Consider the following 25,976-nt stretch of genomic DNA (forward strand, 5'->3'; position numbering starts at 1 on the left):
GAGCTGAGGATGTGGTTCCTGGCTCACACAGACACACTCATGCTAGCTCTCATCAAGCTTGTGCGCTAAAATGAGTAGCATAGCTGGGCAGCAGCACAGGCTACTCATGCCAAGTACATCCCCTTGGGGTTCAGGCGGGTTTGTACTCATCATGGGTAGCCCACGCTGCCGCTCACCACTGCTGCACTACCACAGCTACACTGCTATTCTTAGCGTGCTGGCTCCACGAGAGCTAGCATGAGTGTGTCTGAGAGAGCTGGGAAGCATACCCCTAGCTCAGAGTGGAGCCCGCGCCCGAGCAGGAGGGCCTAGGCCTCGTGCTGAATTTCACTGTGCTTTTTGGGAAGCTCTTTGAGACCCTCAGGTGAAAGTGCTGCTGCTGTTCTTGTGTGTGGCTGTAGTATAATTTCCCATTAGAGAGCATGGAAGTAGTTTGTGGACCATATTCTGCCACCATATCTATCTAGTGCTCTTATATGGCCGTTATCACAGCCTCTGAGCGCCTCACAGCCCGTAATGTATTTATCCTCACCGCCTGTGAGATAAGGTAATGTTATGCCCATTTTACAGATGGGGAACTGAGGCACAGAGAGGCTAAGAGCCAGTCTTCTGAAGGTATTTAGGCACCTAAAGATGCAGGTAGGTGCCTACTGGGATTTCAGAAGCACCTGGATACCTAAATGCTATTGATTTCAATGGGAGTTATGGGCCTAAGTGTTTTGAAACTCCCAATAGGTGCCTATCTGCATCTTTAGGCACCTAAATACCTTTAAAAATTTGACCCTAAGTGACTTGCCCAAGTTCACACAAGGCAGAGCCAGGAATTGAACCTGGGTCTCCTGATGCCTTAACAACTGGACTGATGTCTTCTCCCCGTACTCCCATTGAGTAGCACAGTGCTCCAGGAGTCACCCCAGTGAAGTACAGTCCTACTCCATGTGAACAAGGCTTGCAGAATCTGAACCTATGTCTGCTCACATCTCTGTGGCCATTTACAAAGTCACCGTGGGGACTGGGATGCCCACTTCCCATTAGGAATTAATGGGAATTGGGCATCCAGATCCTTTAGGCTTTGAAATTCCTACCATAAAAGACCCATGGAACAATGCTCTCCTCTTTTTGCTGCCAGTGTTACTCTTTAAACCAGTTTTATTTTTCTTTCTTTCTTCAAATTGAGGCTCATCGAGATTCGAGTCATGAACGTACCCTGCTGTGTTGGCTCAGCCAGGGTCTGTGCAGCTCCCAGCCTTTTCTTCCCTATCAGTGTTTCAGACCTGCTGCCACTAATCTTTCTGCAGCTGCTGAGGGGAGAGGAGAGAGATCCTTCATTGGCTTCATTTTCGTCTAATAATGTACATTCAGAAATGTCCGGGCAGCAACAGGGCCATTGACAATATGGCTGATTACGCGACATCACTATTTTAATTAGAATGAAAGACAAAGAGGGAGAGCAATCAAAGATTTTGCACGCAGGGAAGGAATTGATTTATAAAGTAATCAATCTGCTGGCTCAGGCAGATTTTTTTTTTTAAGAGACGTTCTAGCCTGTTTTGCTAAATCAAGCAGTTTGTGCAAAAATTCTCTTCTCTGCGCTTGATTTCAGAGAACAAACACAGGGCAAAATCTCTTCTCAGTTAAATTCTGTGTAGTGTCTTACTGAATAAGCTACGGAACCTGGACCCCTTTCCCCCAATAGGCCAGGGTTCAGGTACATCGGTGGGGCAATGCTGGAAAATGTTCCCTGTGTCGTGAGCCACATCGGGTAAGTCTCTACAGCGCAGCTGAGAGCGAGTTTCCCAGCCTGGGTGGAGAGACTTGTGCTAGCGGGGATCAGGCTGGCTAGCACGTTAAAAATAGCGCTGTGGACATGGTGGCTCAGGCTCTCCAGCCCACCCAACCCGCTAGGCTTGAAAGCCTCAACTGCACTATTTGTAGCACAGTACTTCAAGTCCTGGTAGCGTGAGTCTATCTGGGGCCTGGGAGGCTGGCTTGCTTGCAGCTGCAGTGTACACATACCCACAGAGGACTTCATTTCCTGTGGCTCTCAATCTAGCTCCTTTCAGCTACGCTAAGGGCTGGTCTGCGCTAGAAAATTAGATCAACCCAGCTACGTTGCTCAGGGGTCTGACATGGTTAAACTGACCTAAATCTCCGTGTAGACAGCGCTGGGTGGATGGAGGAATGCTACAGCTCTGCCACTGTGGCGTTTTAAGCATAGACATAGGCTAAATTCTCTAATGGTGAAATTCATCCTTATTTTGAGGGCTGCATGACACTGAAGTGGGCCTTCTGCTGACCCTCTTCACAGGGGTAAATTTCACCCTTAAAGCAGTAAGAAAATCAACCAATAATTGTGATTCTTACTAATCTTCATGTTTATAGGCTCTATCATTAGTAAGCATGTCATTTATTGTAGACTCAGACTTACCTGAGTCTCATAAAGCTGGTGTCGTCTATCTGTGCCTGTAGATCATGGCACCTGGGAGGCTGCATCTTGAAAATGAGTCGCCTAAAAATGTTGTGCAACTTCAAGTGAATCCCACGTCTTTTCAAACATCCTCATCTGTCCCACGTCTTTTCAAACATCCTCATCTGCTCTTCTTTGCTGCCTCCTCATTTGGGGGCCTTGACATTCATTCTAACGTTTACGCATCTGGGCCTTGACAAGTTGCCAGCTGTCCATATATTCTTGCTGGCCTCCGGCCATTCAGTACTAAACTACTCTTCCAAACTTCGTTCACTTCGAAACTGAACCAGAGATTTGGCTCGCGATATCTGCACATGTCAAGGGTTTTTATATTATTGTGTCCGTATGAGTATAATGAATGGTACCCTGTTCCCTGCAACTCTGCCTGTTCATGAAATTCCTCTAATAATGGGCATCGGCCATTGCTAGTTTATTTACGCTGCTGCTTTCCATAGCAGTCAAAGTGACTGTATTTCTGAGTCAAGAAACAGCAACTGAAAATAACTGAATTGCAGACGATTATTGATCGACTGGTGGAAAAAATTCAGTCTGTTACACTAATGTAAGAGAATCAGATGCACTTAGAGAGGAATGACAGGTTTGTGGATAAGTAAGGGCAGTAGGAGTCAGGGGAGCTGAATTTAATTCCTTGTTGTCACAGACTTCCCATGTGACTCTGGGCAGGTCATTTAGTCTGTACCTTAGTCCCCCCTCTGTAAAATGGGGTTGGTAATACTTCCTTTGTCTCGCCTCTTTAGATTTTAAGCTCTCCAGCGCAGGGGTTTTCTCTTAGGCCTTGGCTACCCTACAAATGCTTTGCTGGTATAGCTATACCAGCAAAGACTCCTAGTGTAGACGCTCTGTCTGGCATCAAGAAGTTTTTAGCTAAACCACCACCCTGAACAACACTATTTAGGCACATAGCAGCACGCTTCTGTCAACATAGTTATGTCTACACCAGGAGTTTTGCCAGCAGAGTGATGCTGGTGAGGAGGGTGTGGTCTTTTCACACCCTTGATCGACTTAGCTGTGCCAACAAAGCTTTGTAGTGTAGACCCAGCCTTACCGTGTGTTTGTATAGTACCCAGCAGATCTCTGTTGATGGAGCCTCGATGCTACCCTCAGACAAATAAAAATACTTATGTCCCATCTTGAATCTACCCTGAAATGAGGTAAAGTGCTCAGTGGTAAAACAAGGAATGAAACTGCGTCACTGTTGCTCACCTTTTGAGGAACTAAGTGAAATGTAATTGTGAACTCTGCAAAGTTTTGATTGCTCCAGTGAAATTGATAATGGCAGGCATCCAAGCTTTCTGGCTAATGGGCAAGTTGTGGCACTCATCAATTCTGAAAGTGTAAACAGAAGTAGAGGTCAGACGAGGACAGATTATTATGCATCTCTGAAACTTCTTGTCTCATCCCTGTGTGTACTAGTGTTAGTCTTCCTGCATAATCCTTGTGACCTACTTATATATTTTTTTCCACAGCAGTTGTATTTGAAAATACTTTCTCAAGGTGGCCAGTTAGAGATGCAATTGCTAATTGGAAAGTCATCTCGCTAATGGATGACTGCAGGGGCAAAGTTCAACACCATACGTTAAGGACTTGATCCTGCAAAGTGCTGAGCATACCCTGAGAGATGATGAACGCCCAGCATCCTGTGGGAGGCCTTTAGAGCGTCACAGGATCAGGCCCTAAGAGAGGAAGCGGCTGTAAGACGTGCTAATGGTACTTTCCACTAGCAGTGGGGAAATAGTGTATAAGATGAATACACAAGGCAAATCCCAGAAAGCCATCTTAGTGGGTATGGCTACACTTGAAACCTCAAAGCGCTGCCGTGGCAGCGCTTTGAAGTGCGAGTGTGGTTGCAGCTGCGCGTACTCCACATCTTCATGGGGTTTAGCTTGCAGCTTTACAGCGCTGTATCTTGCAGTGCTTGGGGGGAGGGTGTTTTTCACACCCCTGAGCCAGAAAGTTGCAGCGCTGTAAAGCGCCAATGTAGCCAAGGCCAATGAGCCCTTTGAGGATTCTTCACTAAGAGATTGTGAGATTTAACAATCATGGGCTACACTTAGCAGATCAGTCTACGAGATGCTCCTAGCAGTCAAAGTTATATATCAGAGCATGTTGAGTCTTTTGTTTGTAACCTCAGAGGCTGCAACAATAGCAATTAACAAAAACGACATGAGTAAAGATTCTCCATCGGCAGCCGGGACAGCCACTGAAGAGCTGGTCCCAAATGCAAGTCCATTTTCATTCCTTCATCTGGCTGATTTTGCTTCTATTTTTTCCCGAATGAATTAGAAAATTTTCCACCCAGCACCTCCTCCACCACCATGTTGTTTTCTGGGAGAGCACTACTTAAACAGGGCCAAATTAGCATAGGATTAAGCCTTGTCTACCCTAGAAAGTTGTATTGCTTTAACTACTCCGGCATAGTTAAAACGATACAACCTCCAAGGCTGGATGCAATGATTCCGTATAAAGGTTCTTTACAACAGATGGGCTTTTCCCGTATGGGAAAGGGAATAGCTATACCAGTATAACACAGCTTTATAGTAGTAGAAATCCATGCTGGGGGCTCTATCAGTATAACTACATTAGTAAAAAAGATCACCTGGTATAAAAACTGTGTAGACCCGGTCTACAGGTCTCTGAATCTGGCTCAGAATACATGTCTGGCTCCCACAGTTCAGACCCTCCACCACAATACAGGACTAGCATGACCTTGTAAACAGTAAAAGGAGCTGGAGTGTATTTGGCTTTCCTCAACTTGCCTGTCTCCATTATCCATCTCTGAAGTGATAAAGGGCTCAAACTATTGACTGGGAAAGTGTTCTGAGTGGCTTCTTTGTGTTTAAGCCACAAAAGGAAGAAATATTTTTCAACTTCCACTGTCAGCAGTTAGCTTTGCAGTGTTTCTGCGCCTAGAAGTGAGGAGCAGTGAGATGGAGGTGGTACAAATTATGAAGGGCCATCAAGAGCATGCAGTGAGAAAAAGAAAATCAGCCTAATTCTGGATAAACTTTAATTGGCAGGAAAAGACCCAGCAATAGTTTCTGCTAATAAGTGCTGAAAATAAGAAGCCATGATTTGTGATATATTGGACACTACGGTAATTTTTAAAGCCAACGTGAAGTACGTGCAAATCTCTTCTGGGTTTGGGTTTCATTGCAAAACTCACACAGGTTCATTGCAGAGGTTGTTGGGATTCACAAGCTTGTAAAGCAAACATGGGTCCTTTTATGAGGGAACTGTGGCCAGTTTATGGGTCTGTGTCAAAAGCTGTCAAAATGTACAGGTGTGACTCATCAGGGTTGAGTGGAGTCTAACTTCAAAGCAAGATTTGGAGTCTCTGAATCCGCACACATGGGAGACAAAGATAATCTTCATTTGAAAATCTGCAGACTCAGACCAGTGCTAATTTGCAGTGACGGGCAGACTTCAAAAGGTTCCCCATATTTGCCTATCCAGACTTCTTCAGCAATGAGTGGGGTTGCAAACCAACGTAAGAGCCCAGTCCAAAATCATCAGAGTCAATTGGAAGATCCCAGTTGATTTCACTAGGTGTTGGATCAGACACAAGGACAAGATTTCTTCGAAGTTTCACCTGGACTTCCAACACTGCAGGTTCAGTCCTCGTTTTGTGGGGGGCTTCATTGAGAACAGAACCAGACCTTACGAGAACAGCCATTCTGCTCCCAGTCCAGGATGGAACCAGGCTGCACAGACATTTTTGAAAAGTTGGCTAATGCTTTTTTTTTTTTTAAATCTCTTTATACAATAATATTTTACCCCTAAATCTTTGTCCTAGTGGTATTCACTGTCGTCTTTATGCTATTCATTTCCCCCTATTTGTAAACTATAATCCGCTGCTATGGGTTGTTTTAGCTATTTGCAATGCACCATGTTTAATCGCAAATTGAAAACTCTTTGTGAGCTGAGACCTCAGTTTCATGTGGCCCACTAACTTAGATGTGCAAAGAGATCAAGATGGCTTTTTATTTACAAGTAGTTAACGCAATCTATTGTGTTTGATTTAATTGCCTTTTGTGTGCCTTTATATCTCAGACTGGGAAGGAGTAAACTCTGGGAGTAAGATATCCTGTTAAATAGCATGGCTTTAATGTAGCACTAGAAGAAACAGCTATAGTGCTTTCTGACAGCCATTGAGTAGCCAGATTGAAGTCTTTTTGCAATACAATGTAAGTCTACAAAAGGAGCATTACACTGAATTGGCCCTGCTAGACTAAAGTAGCTGATTGCAGATGGTTCACAGTGACTCGGTAGTACATAGCAAACTCACTAGTTTTTTGTTGTTACTGAAATCGTATCAAAGCAATGCGTGCCTATATAATACTATGTACAAACAAGAATATGTAGAAATAGCATTAGGGAATTGTGCAGGGATTAAAAAACATACACTAAGGTCCATCAGCAATATTGCAACCTCAAGCATTCAAAAAGCAAGAGTCCTGCCCCCAAAAATCATGAGATTGGCTTAAAAAATCATGAGAGATTACAAAAAAATAAAGAAATACATGTTAGGTTCTTCTTAATTACCTCTGCTTTTTGAGCCTGTAGAATGAACAGTTTCAAGCTTTTGTCTGCAACCATGAAGACTAGAAACTTAGTTTTGTTTGTCTAATTTGTTTGTTTAAAGTGAGTTTCTCATTTAATCACAAGCTTCCAAGAGCTGGAGCTTTATAAAAAACACAAAATGAGACTCAGTAAAATCACAGAGTTGGCAACGCTACCTCAGACACCAATTATGCAAATTCAAGACCTCGCTAGCCCAGTTAGGCTAACTCTGCAAACCCTGCAGGGTTTCATTCTCATTTATGCTATCCCTCTTATACACTGCCACGTAAAAGCAAATGACATTTTCATCCATTGTAAGGCCCCTTTGCGCTGCTAGTCCTGGGGCATGTATGAGAATTTGCAAACTGACTCTTGCAGTTCTGTTTGTAATGACTGAAAGAGAACCAGCACCAACAAGTTTGCTTTAAGATTCCCATTTGGATCCCCAAGAAATCCTCACACATCTCTCCTTTCTGGGTGTGGCTAGTGTCGCTAGTGTGGCTTTCTGCAGAAATATTCCAAGTGAAAGTAGCTGGAAGTAGAGTTGAGTGGGAAATGGTTTTCCCTTCCTACAAAAGTTTGTGAGAATTCAAAATTTTTCCTGTCCTGAACCAGCATGGAAATTCAAAAACTTGAAAATTTTCTCCAACTGATCATCTAAAGAAAAAAAAATTAGATCAAAATATTTTGTTTTGGTCATTGTAAAATGTATGTATGTTTGCAATTTCAAACTTTATTTTTTAACTTCCTAAAGTGTAAGTTTAACTAAAATTTCAAAAACAAAAACTTGTTTTGAATTGAAAAACAAAACATTGATTTGAAAGTGTCAAAAAGGGATGTTCTGACAAGTTCAAAGCATTTTATTCAAAAATGTGTGAATTAGGAAATGTGTTGAAACTGATCCTGTCTCACAAACAGTTTAGGTTGCAACAAATTATAAGGTCTGGCCCCTGCATATTCCCCAAAACATCTAAGGGCTAGATGGTACCACTTTGTAACATTAACCCCTGGAGTCAGGGGATACTGCCCCTGTCAAGTGATGGGATATTTTGCTTTGGAACCTAGACTCCGGTCTTGTGACTGCGGGAGGGGAATCTGCTTCATTCCAACACTCCTGTATGTCAGACCCTTATTATGGTCTCTTTACTATCCCTGTTGAGGTCCAGCTCAGCACTCACATTTGTACACCAGGAACCCTCCAGCCTTTTCTTTCTTTTTTTAACGTGGTAGCACCTCTGCTTAATGGAAAGGATGGAGGTGCTGAGATAGGCTGGAGGATGGGCAGCTCTTGAGCAAACAGCTTTTTTAGTAATATAACGTGCGCAATAATTAGTAAAATGTTTAGAATCCCCTCTCTCCTCTCATTCTACAGGCACATGCAGGATGGTGATGAAAAACCAATGATGAGGCTTCTCTGCTAGCTATTTAGGTGGTCAAGGATAGCACTCTGTTCGGGGATGCTGGAGACCTGAGTTCTATTCCCAGCTCTGCTGCTGGGCAACCTTGGGGAAGTCACTTCACCTTCCGATGCCTCAGTTTTCCCATCTGTAAAATGGGGATAATGATACTACCCTCCTTTGTAAAGCACTTTGAGAGCGACAGAGAAAAGAGCTTTGTAAGAGTTAGGTATTATTTAGGGAAACGTGAAAAAGCCATAACATTTCAAATCATACAGGCACATCATTTGGAAATGTTACCGCCAACTACAGTTATTCTTTTTTTAGGTTAGAAATGTCACAGCTAAGAGGTGGTTGTAGCTGCCATTATCTGCCAGCAAGGAAACAGAAGGAAATGGCTTGATAAAACCATACTGTTTTGTTAGGCAAATTTCCCTGTGCAAGGCTAAAAGATTGCTGCATGTTGATGCTATTCCAAAGATTCAGGGGTTTTTTTTAAAAAAAAAGAGGAGATGAGGAGCTAGTTTACCTTCTCAGAGCTTCTGAAAGATTCATGAAAATTATGACTTTGAGAGTTACATTTTCAATCAAGCTCAGTTTATAAAAGTATAATCTCAGTCTGATCCTGCCTCTGTAGCAAGCTTCCAGATTACTGAGTTATTAAGCTGTAATATTTACTTATATTGGAGTACCACCTAGAATCCCCAGCTGAGATCGGGGTCCCATTGTGCCCTCTCCATACAACAGCATAGTCAGAGCACTCCTTGTCTCCAAGAGTTTACAATCTATATAGATTAAGGAAGAATTATGGTCCCTGTAATGGTGCGGGAATCACTCCTGTGGCACCTCCTGCTGGTCTCTCGGGGAATTAGCTCTTTTCCAGGCTCTGGAGCACCCTCTGCAGGCCAGTGTCCCACTGCCACTGGCCCCCCGTGTCCCTCCCTGGACTTGGTGCCCCATTATCTGAGGTGCTGCCCCCTGACAGTAACCCCTCACTCTCAGGGTCTCCCCTCTCCAGGGAACCCCCACCCCTTATCCCCACTTCACCTCATTCACAGGCTACTGACTGTCACCAACTAGTCCCCGCTCCCTGGGGCAGACTGCAGTATAAGCCACTCATCACAGGCAAGGCTGGGTTTAGACCTGCTGCCTCTGCCTAGCCTTGGGCTGTCCCCAGCAACCCCAGGACCTGTTTGGCTTTCTGCTAGGCTGCAGCCTGGGGGGTTTCCAGGCCGGAGCTCCCCAGTTCCCTTCGCCTTCCCCCAGCCCTGCACCACTCCAGGTACCCTCTCTAGCTCCCTGCAGCCAGGCCTGTCTCTCTCTACAGCTAGAGGAGACTGGCTGAGCTTCAGCCTAGCAGCCCCTTTATAGGGCCAGCTGCAGCCTGATTGAGGTGTGGCCCAGCTGCGCTGTTTCCTCAATCAGCCTAGGGTTTTCTCTCTCAGCCCCGGCCCTCTCCAAGGGCTGATTTTTAACCTCCTGCCACAGCCCTCTCCCAGGGCTGTTTTTAACTCTTTCAGGCCAGGAGCAGGTGACCGCCCTGCTACAGTCCCCATTTTACAGACGATGAACTGAGGCACAGAGGGATTCGGTGATTTGCCGAAGGTCGTACAGGAAGTCTGTGACAGAGCTGGGAGTTGACTCTATCTCCTGAGACACACAAGGCAGTCAATGCCGTAACCACAACTGCACTACAAGCTCTTTGGGACAGGGACTGTCATTCATTATGTGTTTGTACAGGGCCTAGCACAACAGGGACTTGAACTGGTTGTGGCCTTTAGGCATTACTACAAAATAAATTTTTTAATAATAAGAAAATTGCAGAATTGGGAAGGGACAATAGATGCTAAGGAAGTTTTTAAGGAGGACTGATCAAAATTTTTCTAGTGGAACAGTTTTCCTCCAGAAAAAGCTGATTCAACTAATTTGAAATGTTCTGGGAGAACATCTCTACTTGGTTGAAACTTTTGACAGAAGCCCATCTGGGGGACTACTAGGCTCCCAGGCTTTACCCAGGCTGTCAGCCTCTCTGGTTGCCCCCAACCTGCCTGGAAGTCCAGGGGACACATTTCATTTTGGAAACACCAAAACGTTCCCGGGACTGGTTCAGTGTTTCTCAAATGAAATACTGCAGGATTTCAGTTTGGTGAAAAATGTCCACGTTTTGGCTGTGTATTCCCATTTGGAATGAAAAAAATTCCAGAAATCTCAAGTGTTTTCACAGGGCAGAAATTCTGTTTCTTGGCCAGCTCTACTCTTGACTCACTTAACATGCACACTTCTGTGGTGCAGGACATTTCCCTACTACGCGATCATGTTTTGGCGTGCCGCTGTGAGAAATTTAGAACAGAGCAGGTCATCAGGATGGCGGAGAGAGACTTGGCTCTTGAAGATGGCACTCTTCGACTTGATTGAGGAAGTGCCAGCTGGAAGACAGCATGATTATCTTCCCACCAGTAAAATGAACTCGGGTGGCATGAACAACAGTGTTGGCAAAAGTCATTCATTCCACCTGCCCCACCAGAGAGTGAGTCCTCTGATGATAGAACTCCTGTGCGAGGGAAAGGGGATGAATAACCAGAGAGACCTCCTGTAGGAGAGGACCTGGAGCTGACAGCCCGAGCCCCAGCCGCTCCAGGGGCTGACAGCCCATGCCCTGCCACCGTCAGGGCTGATGGTTCAGTTAATACGGAGAGCCAGATAATAGAGGCTTGGATAAACAGACCAGATGACAGAACAAGGAGTAATGGTCTCCAGTTTCAGTGGGTGAGGTTTAGGTTGGATATTAGGAAAAGCTTTTTCACTAGGAAGGTGGTGAAGCACTGGAATGGGTTATCTAGAGAGGTGGTGGAATCTCCTTCCTTAGAGGCTTTTAAGGTCAGGCTGGACAAAGCCCTGGCTGGGATGATTTAGTTGGGAATTGGTCCTGTTTTGTGCAGGGGGTTGGACTAGATGACCTCCTGAGGTCCCTTCCAACCCTGATATTCTATGATTCTGTGAGGGTTCTACTGTGTATCAGTAAAGCATTGTGTTCAACTGATACCTATTTATATTCTGGTTAGGAAACTGAAGTTCAGTGTTTCATTTTAATCACAGAAAAACAGATTTTTATGAGGGGGGATATCAGCGAATTTTGGGGGCGTTATCATGGAAAACTTAGGATCCTTGATCATAAGTAGTCCACTAAAGTCAATGGAACTACTCATGGGAGTAAAGTTGAGTACATGTGTAAGTGTTTACAGGATCGGGACTTCCTTGATAATAGAGGGTAAGGGACGGAAAAATAATGAATGAAGTTGGTTTTGAGAGGTATTCGTGCACTTAATGTATTTTGGTGTAAGTTATGAGGCTGATTAAACTTTAATCAACCAAGGGCTCAACCTCACTGTAAATGCAATAAATTACATAGTATTCAGTGAACAGTACTCAAAACAGGCCGAGAAAAGTGGAGTACTCCCTTGTTTCTGTAAAGATTCTACAGGAAGCGTATGAAATTTGTAAAAATCAGCACTACAAAACTGGTGGGATCACACCCTTATGCCCTGCGTTTCCTGGAACCGATGGCCTTCTATATCACTCCTTAAGGGAGTGCATCATTTTTTTTCCGAACTCAAGTATTAAATGAATAATACTTTTATTAAAAACTCAGGAATTGAGTCTCTGCTGGGAAAAAGTGTTTAGATCCTAGATTTTGTGCTCCCTTTAAATGACATGGAGAGAAAAAGCATGTTCATACTCTTTGGTATTTAAGCCTTACTCCAGGAATTCATTTTAAAATATCTGCTGCTGTATCCTGCGTCGTAGAGATCACTCTAGCACTAACAAGAGAATCAGATGAATATCTGCCATGAAAACACTAATCTGTGAAATGTTTCGGAGTGGTAGCCCTGTTAGTCTGTATCAGCAAAAAGAACAAGGAGTACTTGTGGCACCTTAGAGACTAACTAATTTATTTGGGTATAAGCTTTCGTGGGCTGTGAGTTTTAGCCCACAAAAGCTTATGCCCAAATAAATTTGTTAGTCTCTAAGGTGGCACAAGTACTCCTCATTCTTTTTGGTGATACAGACTGACACAGCTACCATAAGAACATGAGAACAGCCATACTGGGTCAGACCAAAGGTCCATCTAGCCCAGTATCCTGTCTATCGACAGTGGCCAATGCCTGGTTCCCCAGAGGGAGTGAACCTAACAGGTAATGATCAAGTGATCTCTCTCCTGCCATCCATCTCCACCCTCTGACAAACAGAGTCTAGGGACACCATTCCTTACCCATCCTGGCTAATAGCCATTAATGGACTTAACCTCCATGAATTTATCCAGTTCTCTTTTAAACGCTGTTATAGTCCTAGCCTTCACAACCTCCTCAGGTAAGGAGTTCCACAAGTTGGCTGTGCGCTGTGTGAAGAAGAACTTCCTTTTATTTGTTTTAAACCTGCTGCCCATTAATTTCATTTGGTGACCCCTAGTTCTTGTATTATGGGAATAAGTAAATAACTGTTCCTTATCTACTTCTCATCACTCATGATTTTATATACCTCTATCATATCCCCCCTTAGTCTCCTCTTTTCCAAGCTGAAAAGTCCTAGCCTCTTTAATCTCTCCTCATATGGGACCCGTTCCAAACCCCTAATCATTTTAGTTGCCCTTCTCTGAACCTTTTCTAGTGCCAGTGTATCTTTTTTGAGATGAGAAGACCACATCTGTACGCAGTATTCAAGATGTGGGCGTACCATCGATTTATAAAAGGTCAATAAGATATTCTCCTTCTTATTCTCTATCCCCTTTTTAATGATTCCTAACACCCTGTTTGCTTTTTTGACTGTCTCTCCACACTGCGTGGACATCTTCAGAGAACTATCCATGATGGCTCCGAGATCTTTTTCCTGGTTTGTTGTAGCTAAATTAGCCCCCATCGTATTATATGTATAGATGGGGTTATTTTTTCCAGTTTACATTTATCCACATTAAATTTCATTTGCCATTTTGTTGCCCAATCACTTAGTTTTGTGAGGTCTTTTTGAAGTTCTTCACAGTCTGATTTGGTCTTAACTATCTTGAGCAGTTTAGTATCATCTGCAAACTTTGCCACCTCACTGTTTACCCCTTTCTCCAGATCATTTATGAATAAGTTGAATAGGATTGATCCTAGGACTGACCCTTGGGGAACACCACTAGTTACCCCTCTCCATTCTGAGAATTTACCACTCTGAAGGCAAGCATCTGATGAAGTGGGTTTTAGCCCACGAAAGCTTATGCCCAAATAAATGTGTTTGTGTTTGATGACCTGCCTCCGTCCAGTTTCTGGGCAACACCTTCACTGGCAAAATTAAGACCCGTAATTCACCATTGTGGTAACTCTACAAGCAGTAGCAACATCGGAGGCTGTAGTGTAGGCTTGGATATGTTTACCATCATGTCATAACCTGTTCGGAGCAGATCTAAATAATAGGGTGGTAAAAATGAGTGATCCCTCTCTACCCTTTAACCCTTGTGTCCCCACCATTGCTATTATGGGGTAAGCTGCACACCTGGTGAATTATAGATCTTACTTTTCCTAGCATAGACAAGATTCAGGTGTTCAAGCCTCCTCTATCCACATCATTTGGCCAGTAAGGGTGAGTTTCAGCAGACACTGATGTACATAGCTAATTGGGACTATAAGCAAAGGCTTCACTATGGAATATTATTTGCTGATATGCATATAAATGAAACTCTCTGCAGCACTGATAAAAGCCAAGCATCCACTGTTGTTGAAGTATTTTGAAGCAACTTTCCCCATCAGCACCCTGGAAGATCAGTGAAATACAAGTCAGCTGCATGAAAAATGTGTTTCTGTTGAGCCCCTGGATTAGCTAGGTCTGAACTGTGTGCCTCATTTGCCTAATGGCATGTGCACCAGTGGGGAGCTTACACTGCTACAGGCTGTTGGCTGAATGTTAACTACCTTATGGCAAAACAGATGATTTCTCTTTCCAGTGCTGGAAATGCACCAACCTTCAGAAACTGTGATGCAACAAATAAGAACAGCTCATGAAATGTTGGCACCGTTGATTCTTAGCCTAGACCTGATTCTATCTCAGACCTGAGCCATGAAACCTAATGTGGATTCAGACCCTGATACCACCACCTTTGTGATCTATCCCTAAGCAGTGATGGATAGAGGGTACATAGATAAAATCCACTTGTTTCATATGTAAACACTGAAGAACAGAAAGTGGAGACCATGATATAATTCCAGAGAAAAAGCGCTGCATAAATGCTTCAAACTGGCAAAAGCAATGCACGAGTTTGCTTTACCTGAATCAAAGAAAGTTACCCAGTTGATAACTCTCCATGTGATACCTTTTCTGAGGTTTAGAACTCATCCTGTCGTCCTGTTCGAAAGGGCATTTGATTAAGAATGCCTTGACCAGGCTAAGAATCTGAACACTTAGATTCTGCCCTTGGTTTCTTGGCAACAATGCACAGTTGAGAGCCCTCATCAGCACAGATAGATACAGAGCATGTCCCAGGTCAGATTTCAGACCCTATTTGTTGTTAGCCAAGAAAGAAAACTTATCTGCTAATAAGAAGGACGACACCTTTCAGGGAATTTGCAGTTCATTAAAGAACCCTGTGCATTCTTTACTAGGTAAGTGCAACTTTTAAGGTTTAAGTTAAGATGGGGCATATTTTCTTCCCCAGAAACTCTGTTGTGTTGTGTTTGTATAAATTGTAGATCAGGTCTACTTTAAATCAGTGCTGTGTGTGATGATTTAAACACAAGAAGCATGGTTTTCAGTGTTTATCTGTGTGTGAGCTTTGCAGAACCACCCAGACTGAAATGGATGAATCTTACAAAAAACCTTTCTACAACAAAAAGCGCAGATCTGTCTCTCTTTCTCTCTGTTCTCTCCTCCAACACACACACACAGAGTTTGTCAACCTTTCCCTTTCAAAGAAAATGGAGCTAGTTGCATTGTAGATTCAGTGCCACCTCCATCAAAGCGTTTCAGCATAAGCGTGATTGGGACCTGAACAATCTCCGTGAAGTTTTGAACTCCCTTTGTGAGTTGCTTGTGAAGAATCTGCTCCTTGTACTTCTGAAGCAACAGGGTGGCTTAGCACTGAGACAGCCAATGAGACATTTCCATTGCATGTGTGCCAAATATGGAAGGCATAATAAAGAAGTGTGTTATGAATCTGGGATACTGATTTAGGGGGGTGTTTATTTTATAGCAAAAGTGTTCATGTTTTCTGACCGTAAAATAATGAGGAAACAGGATATACACAGCAATCTCTGAAAACTTCAATGATTTTCTACATTCTTTGCTTTTCTAACCCTTTTCATAGAGTAAAAAGTGATTGTTTTAATGTAAGCGATGTATAGTACTCACAGACAGGGGCAGCTCTAGGTATTTTGCTGCCCCAAGCGCGGCAGGCAGGCTGCCTTCAGCGGCTTGCCTGCAGGAGGTCCCCGGTCCCGTGGATTCCTCGGCATGCCTGCGGGAGATCCGCCAAAGCCGCGGGACCAGTGGACCCTCCGCAGGCATGCCGCCGAAGGCAACCTGCCTACTGCCCTCGCAGCAACCGGCAGAGCTCCCCCTGTGGCTTGCTGCCCCCGGTGCCTGGAGCCACCCCCCTCCCAGCTTGGCGTGCTGGTGCCTGGAGCTGCCCCTGCTCACGGAAAAGAGTGGAAGGGTGCTAGCATAGCTTAGGATCTGGGCTAAGATTCAGGAGATCTGGGTTTAATTCCTGGCTCTGCCACAGCCTTCCTCTGTGATCACGAGCAGGGCATCTAATCTCTATGCCTCAGTCCTCTATCTGCACAGTAAGTATAACACATCCTTTCTCCCACCATTTGTCTGTCCTGTCTATAGAGATTTTCTGATCTACAGACTGTTTCTTACTATAGGTCTTTACAGTGCCTAGTAAAATGGGGACCTGAGTTCTGTTGGGATCTCCAGCTGCTGCGATAATACAAACTATTAGTTGTAATTAGTGCTAATTTTAAACGATGCATGCATGAGACACGTGGAGCACGCATGGCATATTCTGTAAAGTAATATACTTGTATCTGACATGTATTGATGTTAAACTGGGTATTTGAAGCGAAGACATAGTAACGATCTGTGCCCACTAGCTTCCATCGGCGAGTTAATCGCACTCCATTTGAACACTGAATGCATTAGCATTATCAGTCGGTGATTTGTGTTGTATGTGCTGTGGTTCTTTTACAGTTCGGTTGCCCAAAACTGCCTCCTTATCGGGGCAGCTGTGCCACAAGGCAGAAAGAGAGTGTTGCTCGGGTTTCATATGGGATTATGCTCATTCAGCTCTCTGAAAGACAAGTCTATTTACTTTGGATTCTCTGATGTGCGGGGGCCATTTAATGCCACCCTTACGCATGGTGAATCATACTTTATTCTGCAACTAGACGTGTTGGAATAAATGGAGTTACTCGCCCGGTGAAAGACTATTGAGTGTGATTAAGGGAGTCAGAATCCGGCCATTAGGCTGTGTCCAACATTGCATTAGAAGAGAGTGAAGTTGGGACTCGCTGTATTGGTGCAGCCTGGCACTTTGATCTGTAGGTCTTAAAATGCCTTTTGGGCAGGGGAAGGAGGAGAGAGGGGTAGGTCATCTTTCCCATTTGTATTAAAGAGACTTATGCACATGAATCCAGAGAAGAATAAACCTCTGATTCTAGTAGAAGGTTATAAAAGGGGATAGAGATATTGCTGGCTCAGACTCTGGCTTTTTTTGTTACTGGTCTAATGGATCTGTAGTGCCTGCTGGGATCTATAGTCCCTGAATAACTGCTAGAGCACAAGGAAATGAGACCCATTGATTAGTGATGCCTTCTGTGGATGGCCCCTTTGCAGAGTTGTGTATTCCCAGTACCGAGCACTCTATAATCTTTCCCGTCAAGAGGTGACAAGGACACAAACTGACCACACACATGTCCACTGTTGATGCCATTTTGGGCCCGGTGTTTCGCTGGTGTAAGTCTGCACAGCTCCAGTGAAGGCAGTTGTGCTGGGCCTGTGTATAGCAGCTGAGGACTGGGCCCTTTCTTTTTTAAACAGAGCGCAGAACACCTTTGCCTAATAACAGCTGTTTTAATTTGTTCCCGTAAGTAGTGAGCTGAGTTCTGTATCCCTAGTTCAGGGGGATTCCTTGAGTGACACACACAGATGATTGTATGAGATGGGACCATCTGGGCCTTCTGATCCAAGCTCTCATCAAGGAGAAAGAGTTCTGTGCTCTGCTCTTCATAGCCTTATCTCGCGTCCATTTGAGTGCCTCTGCATTTCCTCTAGCTACTCCAACAGGCAAACTTCCACTGCCCACTTATTCTCATGCTGTTAGGGCCTGATCCAAAACCTTCAGTCCCTGGGACTCTGTCCTTTGATGTCAGTGGCTTTTAGGATGGGCACTTAGGCAAGGTTTCCTTTTTTTCTTAACACCCAAGTTAAAATTGTTCTTTTGAGCCATCCTGCTGAGTTGCTTGGCACCAGCATCCACAGGACTCTCATCTGAATGTCAACCGGCAGAGGACAACTCCCATGAGACAGGCTGACAGCCGGCAACTAGCACACAGACTCAAGGAGCACAAACCTATTGCATGTTTATCATCTTCCACTTTTTGTCATTCCCTGGGGGCAACTTCTCTAACAGCCCAACTTGCCTTATGTCCTCCATCAAGTCCAGCATGCTCACACCTCAAGTCAATTACAATTCTCAATCCAAGGAGCAGCCTGGAAGGCTGCAGAACAGCTCAGTGGCCATGATCCATTTCCCATTGGCGGGGTATATGAAGTTTAACCCAAGTAATCTGTAGATGTAAACTGTGTTGTTTATGGCTGATAGATGTTGGTCACTGATGAATTGTCCCCCTGTGGTGATTAATAGTGACTAGCTCTGGAAAACCCTCAGAAGAATAAACTGCCTCCCTCTTCCATCCGGGCACAATTGTTCCAAATCTCAGCTTCCTGCAAGTCTGTTTAGGGAATAACATGATGCCTCTTTAGCAAAAAGGGAGGTGGCGGGGGGATGGGGGGTGCTGGCTTGTTTGTTTCAAGCATGTACTAACTGTAGGCTGCTTTAGTGTTTCATTTTTATTTTTCCCCCTTCCCTTTAATATTTAAAAGGGCTCTCCGAGAAGAATGTGCACAAGGCACTCGGCACCTCTGACTTTCTGTTGTTAACGTCATGCCTCAGTGAACATGCTCATGCTTCTGAAATAAAGCATCCCCCCTTGGTCAGCTCCAGCTTGGACCAGTCTGCTGAATATTTAGGCCTCTCTCTTCCTACCCTGCTGTCTTTCTTCCTTTCTTCTTTTCTTCCTCCTATTCTCCAGCGAGAGTGCCACCTAATTAGGTCACTGATTGTTTCAGACTGAAAACCTTTCAGGAGGTTTTTCAGGAGCTGTTTTTGTTACTCAAGTCACTTGTTCTGCTTCTCTGGCTTTGCTGATATATGGTTCTCTTGTTGGTTTTGAACACTGAAATATTACTTATTCACGTGGTTGAGGTTGTCAAAGAAATGTTAGCTCCATAGCAAGCTGCTACTGACTCCTCAGGGAGATCCCAGAGAAACACTGTACTTAGAGAGAATTCTGCTTTTCTGATTCTGCCTTTCCTAGCTGTTCATTAGCAGGAATATGTGCGGGAGATGAGGATTCTGTGGCTCAGCATTCTAAAAGCTGCTGCTATTGTTCGTCACCTGAAGCCAGAATCCTTTCTGAGGGTACGTCCAGACTACCCGCCGTATCGGCAGGTTAAAATCGATTGCTCGGGGATCGATATATCGCGTCTAATCTAGACGCGATATATCGATCCCCGAGCGCGCTTATATCGATTCCGGAACTCCATCAACCCCAACGGAGTTCCGGAATCGACACAGAGAGCCGCGAACATCGATCCCGCGCCGTCTGGACGGGTGAATAATCCGATCTTAGATATTCGACTTCAGCTACGTTATTCATGTAGCTGAAGTTGCGTATCTAAGATCGATTTCCCCCCCCCCGGTGTGGAGATGGCGTATATTACATTGGTGGAGGTGCAGGTGAATGAACCGGTGATGGTGTGGCTGATCTGGTTGGGTCCTGTGATGGTGTCGCTGGTGTAGATATGTGGGCAGAGTTGGCATCGAGGTTTGTTGCATGGATTGGTTCCTGAGCTAGAGTTAGTATGGTGCAGTGTGCAGTTGCTGGTGAGAATATGTTTCAGGTTGGCAGGTTGCCTGTCCTTGCCCACAGCATATGCCAGCAATGCCCCTCTGCTATGTACATCGGCCAAACTGGACAGTCGTTACGAAAAAGGATAAATGGACACAAATCAGATATTAGGAATGGCAATATACAAAAACCTGTAGGAGAACACTTCAACCTCCCTGGCCACACTATAGCAGACCTTAAGGTGGCCATCCTGCAGCAAAAAAACTTCAGGACCAGACTTCAAAGAGAAACTGCTGAGCTTCAGTTCATCTGCAAATTTGACACCATCAGCTCAGGATTAAACAAAGACTGTGAATGGCTTGCCAACTACAAAACCAGTTTCTCCTCCCTTGGTTTTCACACCTCAACTGCTAGAACAGGGCCTCATCCTCCGTGATTGAACTACCTCATTATCTCTAGCTTGCCTGCATATATATACCTGCCCCTGGAAATTTCCACTACATGCATCTGACGAAGTGGGTATTCACCCACGAAAGCTCATGCTCCAAAACGTCTGTTAGTCTATAAGGTGCCACAGGATTCTTTGCTGCTTTTACAGATCCAGACTAACACGGCTACCCCTCTGATACTTGTTTGTTTTATTTATTTTTGGATCAGCTGTGTACAAATGACAGGGCAGGCTGGGCTTTGGATTTGTTCAACAAGATGCTGACCTGTGGTGTTTGATCTTAGCGGCAGGCATGGTATCAAAGCATCCAGCTGCTACAATGCATAAGTGAGTTCCTAGCTTTAATCATGAGGGGATAAGTGTTAAGCATGGTACGCAGGGATCAGAAGCACAGGCCAGGGTGCTCTGTGGCACTCCGCAACTTGAGAAATCTCCTTGGGCAACTGGGGAGCTACCTTGCTTTTTTATTTTATTTTTCTCTGTAACTTGCTAAACCTGTGGCTCTGTGGAGAATTTAAAGCCCCCAGAGAAATGAAAAATGAATGAGAAAATCAAAGCAAGCCCAGAAAGTGGAGCAAGGCAAGTTGAGAGGAGGGAGCTGATCAGCCCCATCCAGAGGGGCCACCCACTTATATGCCACAGAAATCCTCGAAACATCAGTGGTCCGTAGGCCTTATGCCAAGGCTTTGCATAGGGGTGAATTTCACCTTGGACTCATGTTTGGTTCATATTTTGTGAGGTTCTTTTAAAAAAAAAAATAGAAATTTAACCCTCCCTCCTTAATTAGCCAAAACTCCTATTAAACACAATGGGAGTTTGAGCAAGTCAAGGATTGTAGGATCAGCCCTTATTTTGAGCTTTGGTCAGCTTGCAACACTGGTGCCATTCCAGAGGTTCTGCATAATGTTGAACTCCGCTAGAAATAACAGCCATCCTGTTTTTTAATTAGTTGCCACATCCTTAGTGATTCCGCAGTCCATCAGAGGCCCACTCTGTTCCTGTGGAAGCACCAAGATCAGCAGGAGCAGACCCCAGATCTTTACATGAGAAAGTGTCAGATTACCAGCTGATTAAACAGACTCTTTCAGACCTGAAACTGATGTGAAGCTGCTGAAGTGAAATCTTTAATCGGAGCAGCATGCGGTTCACTTTCCACGGGGAGTGAGTTCCCATCAGCTGGGAATGGCAGACTCTGGCCTAGAGGAACCTAAAGGAGAAAGGGCGGTAATATCTAGAAATGAAGAGCCCCGTGGCCTGATTCTCCTCTGACTCATCCAGCATGACAGCCCATTGCAGAAATAGAGAGAAGGGCCAAAGCAAGCCTGTTTTGTAACTCCTGCATAAACTACAGTGGTCCTGGTGGCTGAGGGAGAAATACAGGGATTTGGCTAATCTGTGGAGACCACTTGGGAGGCTCTGAAATCTACAATGTCCTGCTTTCTGGCCAAATGCCCAAGCAGTCTAAAATCATCTAAAATCCCTCATCTAAACTCCCATTGACTTCAGTGGCAGTTTCCCCGAGGAGGGTCTGAGTGAAAACTTAGGATCTGGCTGTTGGGGCTTGATCCTGCACCACTGAAGTAAATGGGAGTGTTAACCTACACTGCAGCAATGGCAGGATCAGGCCCTAATGGTGGACATCACTCCTGTGCAGAAAGCCAGCACAAGGCCTATTGTCTCTGCATCCCTTCGGTCTCAAGCTTTCAGCTCTTGCCCTGGCCCCCTGCACAAGTGTGAATTTCACCCTAAGTGAGGCAAAACCAGCTCATTGCATCCCATTTGCGTTCTGACTGTCTCAGGATGAACAAAGGAGACACTCATTTCAAGCCAGGTTTACGCTGTATTTGCATCAGAAGCTGCCATCGTAGCAGAGGAACAATCATGCCGTTCAGGTTCCCTCTGCCTTCCTACCCCACTGCCTTCTTCTCTTCTCCTGCTAACTACTAGGGTACAAATTATATTTGCCCTTCAGGCACAATGTGCGTTGTGAGTTGATATGACTAATGCTACGTGGACACCCCTAGTTGTGGAGGAGGATCCTAGCAAACACTGTATTTTGTTACAGAGCTTGGAGGCAACAGGCCAAATGCATCCCCAGTGTAACTCCACTGATGAATTTGGCCCGCTGAGTTATGTGCATTGTGCTGTCCAGGAGAAGGGCCTAATTAAGGACCCTAGTCCTGCATCCTGTACTCATTGAAGCCAAGGGCTGAAGGACGAGGCTGCAACCTAAGGACACTGAGAAGTGTGGCCTGGAGCAGGCGGTAGTGAGCATCATGACTGGATGCAGTGGGGATAGCAGACATGGTGTGAAGAGAACACTTCCTAGCAGACAATGAGGTAGAAAGAGGAGTTTTGGTAGAAAGCTGTCCCTTGTGCTGGTACAGATGAGGAAGGGTACTCACACCCCCTGCACTGGGATTGATCAGTCTCAATTTTTACCATCTCCATTCTCCTGAGCACAGTAACTGCTTCTTTCTAGTGCCCTGGAGCATGTCACTCTAAAAGGGGGTAGAAGGTGAGACCATGGCCCTGCCCTGGTCTGCAACAGCCTGCACATCTCACCAGGTATGAAGAGGGGCATATACTGAACAAGCCTAAGAGGTTGGCCCACTCATGAGCCCTTCATAGTGCCCGCTGAGGCAGTGTATTTCTCCCACTGCCTCCAAAGTGGGCCTGTATGTAATAGACCCAATCTGTCCCTGAGTGACAGCAGGACCCCAGGTATTAGGGACTGACAGTAAAGTATTCCCTTCTTTGCTAGTAGTCTGCGTCCTTGTCTAGCCTAAGTTTTGTACCAAGCATCGAGAAAGGGAGCATGACCCTACAGTCGGCATGGAGAATCGACAGCAGTTGCTTTATATAGACTTTACAATTATTTCCTTCCATTTCCTCTTGTCTAATTGTAGGAAGTGCGGTTGCTTTAGGAGGGACCACCTACCGTATTACTGTGATCTGGCAAAGCCTTTTCAGTGGTTTCTCTTAAGCTTTGATCACCCGCATGTGAAACAGAAACAATTTAAAGTGTGGGAACGGTGACAAAGTGTGGAAGACATATGTGCAGGGCAGCAGGGGAGTTCAGCAAAGCTGGCAGTGGCATAAATGGAGTTGGCTTGAAATGAGGTCTAAATGTTAGGCCTCAAGGCCTTCACTGTATTCTCCCCTGTGTCTGAAATAAAGCAAGGGACGTTTCCTCTCTGGAATGAATGGAGACTCTCCTGTTGAATGAACCCTCATGAGTCCAGTAAGCTGCATAAGCTTTGATATCAGTCTCTGGACCAATTTTTAAAACTTCCTCCTAAGCTGTATCCACAATATTTACAGATCCCACATTCTGCATTTGTGCATGCGATATGGGTAATTGTGCATGCAAATGCTATTAGCGAAATTATTATACATATTTCTAAGGCATCCACCATCCCGTGGTACCTGAGTGCTATTATATACATTTAAAAATGCATCAGAATACCCTTCAGAAATACTTGACAGGATAAAAGTCATCTCTGGCCAGGATTAGCTACATCCAGGAGGTTGCAGGGGGCAACTCCATCGAAACAGGGAAATGATTCCATCATCCCTTGAGTTTAGTGGAAGAATGATAAAAAGGGGTCATCCCCCTGGAATACCCTCCCACCTATCACTGGACAGGACCAAATTCAGAATCTCACTCCAGTTACCCGCTGGAAGCTCAAAGGGTTGCAAATCATAAGGTCAGCCCTGGTCACCAGATACGGGCAGCAGCTGTGGTTAGCGTGAGAATGTAAGCCCCAAAGGGGCTACTTAGGGAGCGAAGATACTATTCAACATGAGTTGGGTGCCTAATATCTTTGAGGCTCTGGACCTTAGGGCCAAATCCAAGGTCCACTGAAGTCAAAAGAAGGATTCCCCTTGACTTCAGGGGGCTTTTTGATCAGGCCCTGGTGGGAATGCTAAAGCTCGTCAGTTTGTTCGGTGGGATTCACATATCTGGAAACCAGCTTGCTTTAGTTAAGTGCACATTGGCAATCCAAAGAACAGTGGCTTTTCCAGGAAACCACATACAGTGAGATGAAAATTGGTTTCAGCTGAGAAGCTCCATAATGTATATTCTTCAAGCTCTGAGAAAAATTTAGGCCTTGATGTTAGCCATGATTTAATAATAAAAAGCTAACGTCATTTGGGGAGGAAAGACAATTGATCTGGGTTTTCCTCCTGCCACACCCCCATTGGCCATGCTCCCAATAACTGCTGTGCTCAGTCGCTTCAGATCACTGCCCATATGTCAGTTGTTTGGTCTGAGTGCCGGAGTCTGAGATTCATCAAATCCACCCTCCATTCAATAGCAGGAAATTAATCATCTCTGATACCTTATCTAAAGAGCTGATCCCTGCTCAGTGCTCCTTAAGAAGGTATTAGGAGAGGAGGGGAAACACACATGGTTTTTTGCCAGTGCATTGTGGGGAAAATCCTTTCTTGGCCAATATGGGTGATCGTTCAAGAACCACCATGGCGTAGCACTTAATCAAAGACGTGGGTGAAAGATGCTCTGTGTGAGTGTTACCCACCACTGCCAGCCATGTTGCACGTCCCCATCTGTGTCCAGTCCACCGAGCAGATGGGTCTGTGAGGCAGGCTCAGTAGCTGGGAGCTGTATCTCAAACCTCAGGGTGTCAGTCAAGATGGCAGCTGTCACATGAGTCTAAACAGCAAACACCAACTCAATAGGAAGAAAAGGGGGAAAAGTTGTTTTTGGAAGCTAAAATACAGGACTAGGCATCCAGAAATCTGGATTCTAGACCAAGCTCTGCTACAGTCTTCTTGTGTGAGTATGAACAAGTCACTGAACTGCGCTGTGCCTCAGTTTCACCAGCAGAGAAATGACAGTAACGATTCTCTCTAAAGTCAGAAGGGTGTTGTGAAGTTAAACGGGTTGATGTTTGTACAGTGCTTTGGATGGCCCTTTTAAACTGCAAAGTATTATAGTAAAGTTTGGCACCTGTGAGTTGTCATGAAAGCATCCCTGCCCCGTTCCCCCAGATTTTCCTCAGGGACGACAAACAGCTCCCCTGAAGGCTCGCAGTTACTGACTACCGTTTGCAAAACTTCTGTCACGTGCAATTCCATGAGTTTGGTCAGCTGTTTGTGTAGAAGAGCTTCTTAGGTGAGAAGTTAGGTATGGGTTGTGGAGTGATTAAGAAAAGGTGCAAAGTCCTGTTGACAGCCTGGTAGAAATGTAGCTTTGCCTTCTCTGGCGGTATTTGCAAACCGAGATAATCCCAGGTTCAGTGCCCAGGCACAACACTGGACAAACATTACTTCCGGATATCACCTGTCTTACTTTGACCTACATTCCGTTTAGCTTAGATGACGTAACGGCTGCTCCTCTGGGGGCTTTTACACCCAGCCTACAGCAGGTGCTTATCTCCTACACATCTAAAATATTTGCAACTTCATCAGCATGTACAGTCACCTTATATCACAGAATTTGATGACTCTCCCCTCTCTGGAGCTAGACTCTTAGGTCACCACTCAGCAAAACACTTGAACATATATGTACGTCCATCTCTATTCAGCAGGTCCCTGCTTCAGCAAGGTATTTGAGCACGTGTGCTTTAATGCTTCATCCCTCAACGGGCTGAGTGGCCTGGCCCTTGTCCAAAATGACAGCACAGACTGCACCCTCCTCCCCTTTTGGCCCTACATTAGTACCTTTGTCAGCAGCGTTGAATGCTGGTGCCCGCTGAGTCAAAATGTAAATAACGTCAATGAATTGCTGTAAAACTGTAACCTAGCTTTGTGTGTGTCTGTTGATACAGCCAAAGTTCCAGCCTCAAGAGTTGTGGGCATGGAGGATTAAGCATGCAGTGCAGAAACCTCCTGCTGTCTCCCAGAATTTCAAGTACATGACCTTGGTGGTGAAAAACAAAATAGTTTTCTTCATT

At 44.9% G+C, this 25,976-nt stretch overlaps 1 protein-coding gene across 4 annotated transcripts in view; it reads left to right on the forward strand.

The window, feature by feature from the left end:
• Positions 1-25,976, forward strand: part of RAB11FIP4 (RAB11 family interacting protein 4) — a 215,125-nt gene that overhangs the window by 116,195 nt on the left and 72,954 nt on the right. The window contains exon 1 of one of the 4 annotated variants that reach the window (XM_050920718.1): positions 14,941-15,077. The exons of the other annotated variants lie outside the window; for them this stretch is intronic. The gene's annotated coding sequence lies outside the window, so the exon portion shown is untranslated. Of the gene's footprint in view, positions 1-14,940; positions 15,078-25,976 lie in introns of those variants that run through there. 4 annotated transcript variants of the gene reach the window in all.

This window comes from Gopherus flavomarginatus, chromosome 12 (assembly GCF_025201925.1).
Source record: "Gopherus flavomarginatus isolate rGopFla2 chromosome 12, rGopFla2.mat.asm, whole genome shotgun sequence".
In the NCBI taxonomy this organism is placed as follows: domain Eukaryota; kingdom Metazoa; phylum Chordata; order Testudines; family Testudinidae; genus Gopherus; species Gopherus flavomarginatus.